Source organism: Maylandia zebra, linkage group LG1 (assembly GCF_041146795.1).
Source record: "Maylandia zebra isolate NMK-2024a linkage group LG1, Mzebra_GT3a, whole genome shotgun sequence".
Classification (NCBI taxonomy): Eukaryota; Metazoa; Chordata; class Actinopteri; order Cichliformes; family Cichlidae; genus Maylandia; species Maylandia zebra.
In genome coordinates, this window is record NC_135167.1 from 26,104,884 (window position 1) to 26,108,602 (window position 3,719).

Genomic DNA, 3,719 nt, shown 5'->3' on the forward strand with positions numbered 1-3,719 from the left:
TTTTGTTGTAAAGTTTAAAACATGTCAACATTTATTAAGGACTAATAAACATTTATAAATGCCAAATGGGAGCCTTATTGTAAAGTGTAAAGCATAACACCATTTATTAATCACTAATAAACATTTATAAATGACAAAAGATAGCTTTGTCGTAAAGTTTAAAACATGTCAACATTTATTAATCACTAATAAACATTTATAATTGCCAAAAGTGAGTCTTAAATGTATAATGTCACCATTTATAACACTTAGACCTAAATTACAATCAGTGCTTGAAATAACATTTAACTACTGTCAAAAATGGCAATGTATTGTAAGAGTAACACATGTAACATTAAATGTGTTTTTTAAAACACCAAACAGTCACCCACTCCAAAAAAAGTTCATGCCAGACTGGTTCAAACTGGAAATATTTTTTGTATGTCCTTAAATAAGCGTCCCAGTGGTCCATCAGGGTGTCGCGCTCCAGTTCCTCCTTAAGAAAAGTCAGTTTCTCTCGCTCCTTGTTAAGAAGGGCAGTTGCAGTAGGGGCAGGATTAGAAGAAGAATCTAAAGAACAAACAATTATTAAATTACAATACTAAAATAATTTATAATCTAAACTTGGGAAACTCAAATAAAATATTGATTAAAAACGGTTACATGCACACATGGGTATTCACAGACGCGGACTAAAGCTTTCCTGGCTGCTGCCTCAAAGCACACTGTGCGCTGTCTATCTTGCGTGCTGCACAATATCGTTTATTACTTAGTAAATATTGATATCTATGACTAGCTAGTTTATTGTGATGGTGCTTTGTTTTCTCTATTATTATGTTGCTCTTTGTTGTTTGCTGTCTCCTCTGTTTGTTTGTTTGTTTGTTTGTTTGTTTTTTTTCTCCATACAGGTGACCCAGGAGTTTTTTTTTTGTTTTTTTTTTGTCTCTCTTCCCCCCCCTTCTCACCGTCTCTTCTCCCCTTTGGTTTTCTTTCTTTCTCTCCCCCTCTCTCTCTCATTCATTCCCCCTGTCCTATTTATTAAAAAAAAAAAAAAATGACAAAGGATGAACTGAAGCTCTGCCATCACGTAATGTCGCATACTGCTGTTTCTGATGTCATTTAAAAAAAAAAAAAAAAAAAAAAACAATACTAAAATAATTTATAATCTAAACTTGGGAAACTCAAATAAAATATTGATTAAAAACGGTTACAACTTGAATTTATAAAAAGCCACTTTGTAAAAATTATGTTATATACACATGTGGTGGTTCAGACATTTCTAAAACAAGGCAAATAATTCTTATGTGTACTGCCTTACCAGGGTGTTTAATATAAATTTAATGATGCACATAAACAAAACTAAAAATATACAACTAAGTGATATCAATCGTTTGGAATAACCAATAGTAATAGAGCTATTCACATGTTATGTGATGTTAGTTAGCCACTGTAGCTAGCAGCCAAATGGCTCGGTAGCTAGCTAGCTAGCATTATACTCACCTTCATGTCTAACTGCTGACGTCGTTGGCTTAGTGCAATCTAGATCATCCAGTCTCTGCTTTTTGTATCTCTTCGAACGTGTGCTAACTGTGTAAGTCGCAGACGCACACAAATTTTTATCTTCTGCTCCATCCATGGCGCAGCAACTTGAACGAGCGCCTTCAGTGTGTCTGTTCGTGCCCCTTTGGCTTGACCTTCCAGAGCGCTCCACTGCCTGTCGCGCTCTGAGAGGAGGGGCTTTCCTTAATAAAGTTAACTGTGATTGGATGGTTGTATAAGCTCCTCTGCTTTAAATTAAATTTGTTTTCCCTCCCTTTGGCAGCAGAACATATTTTTTTAGCATGAATCCAGCGGGTTAGATCTACATAACAAAGTCGGAGATACATTATAACAGGTGAGACAATCCTCTTTTTTGCGTGGGACTATTTTTGATTATAGGGCTTGTTTTATATAGCATGTGAAGTTCTTTAACTCTGAACCGATTTGCACTAGACTCCCATAGAGTATTTTACGGTGTTTCGAGGTGATAATAAAATAAATTACTCATTTTTTTCCACCAGAATGTCTTTGGGAATGAGATTGCGCGCCAGAATAGAAGGAAAACAAACTAAATATAAGGCACTAAGGCTCATTAAATGGCTGCAGAAGAAACACCTGCTAAAAAAGAAGCTTAGATGTCCTGTTTGTCACCATAAGATGAAAATGATTTCCGTGGTGAAGAAAGACCAATATATGTGGTATGTATAATGCATGATAATGTAGTGCATGTAGTAAATATAATAAAATATTTCGGTTATCAATGCAAGAGGGAGCATTAACCTCTTTTCATTATTATTTTCTTCATACTTAATTTTGTGATTATCTTTTCAATTAATGCTCTTGTTTAAGGGTCCATTTCTTTACTTAACTCATTGATATGTTCTCAGGTGCTGCAAAAGAGCAAGTCATAGGAAAGTTTCCAGAACAATTAGAACTGGCTCCCTCTTTGAGAAATCAAAAACATCTCTTTTCAGTTGGATGAAGTTCATTTACAGGTATATGTAGATGTAGACATTAATAGCAATGCACCTTTCATAATTGAACACCAATACGAGACTTGTGAAATAAAATTAGGGCCTCAGTAAGTAATAATTGCCTCAATTTCTATCACAGATTTTCACAAGGGCTCAGGCTCAGACAAATAGATATGATCGATGATGAAGTGGCTGGCAGCTCCAGAACACTAAGTAGCATGGCAAGACACATTCGACATGTTTGTATACGTGCAATTAAAAGACACAGAATAAACAATGGACACCGTCTTGGTGGTGACAGAGAATTTGTGGTTATAGATGAAAGCTGTCTCCGTCATCAGCGAAAGGTTGGTAAACTCTCAGACAGGTTTGTTAGAATCAATGCAGATCTGAATGTGTCCTCTAAACATGGAAACCTTTACCATAAGTAAAACAAATTAGTAGAAGCAACCATCTTTTTGAATGTTTCTTTGTAGATATTCTGTTAAAATTTATTCTTTTTGTTTTCAGTATGCACGTGGACGCTTTGGAAATGCATGGAAAAGGAAGAAATGGGTATTTGGAATGATGGGAATTAAAGACAAAAGGCGAAGGCTCGTGTTAAAACTTGTTGAAAAATGATCAAGGCGCCACCTTGTTCCTCTGATCAGACAGCATGTTAAGTTGGGTAGTGCCATTATCAGTGATGAGTGGAGAGCCTACAAGAATGTTTTGACAAACATAGGGTACAGACATTACACTGTAAATCACAACAGGTGGTTTGTAGATCCTCAATCTGGCAGTCATACACAGCATATCGAAAGGGCTTGGATGACCATCAAAGGACATGTCCGTAGACTAAGAGGAAATCGCACTGAGAAGTTGCTGGAGGAACACCTGATGGTTCTTGAGTGGTCATCTTGGCTTGGTTCGCGACACCCTGATGGACCACTGGGACGCTTATTTAAGGACATACAAAAAATATTTCCAGTTTGAACCAGTCTGGCATGAACTTTTTTTGGAGTGGGTGACTGTTTGGTGTTTTAAAAAACACATTTAATTTTACATGTGTTACTCTTACAATACATTGCCATTTTTGACAGTAGTTAAATGTTATTTCAAGCACTGATTGTAATTTAGGTCTAAGTGTTATAAATGGTGACATTATACATTTAAGACTCACTTTTGGCAATTATAAATGTTTATTAGTGATTAATAAATGTTGACATGTTTTAAACTTTACGACAA

At 35.7% G+C, this 3,719-nt stretch overlaps 1 long non-coding RNA gene across 2 annotated transcripts; it reads left to right on the forward strand.

The window, feature by feature from the left end:
• The first annotated feature begins 1,772 nt into the window (after positions 1-1,772).
• On the forward strand, positions 1,773-3,103 carry LOC143416587 (uncharacterized). Of its 2 annotated transcripts, XR_013097072.1 has the most exons (5): positions 1,773-1,873; positions 2,040-2,216; positions 2,406-2,513; positions 2,632-2,839; positions 3,003-3,103. It is a non-coding gene; the product is annotated as an uncharacterized LOC143416587 (long non-coding RNA). The 2 variants fall into 2 exon arrangements; XR_013097026.1 differs by having other exon boundaries at positions 2,406-2,839.
• Positions 3,104-3,719: the final 616 nt, after the last annotated feature.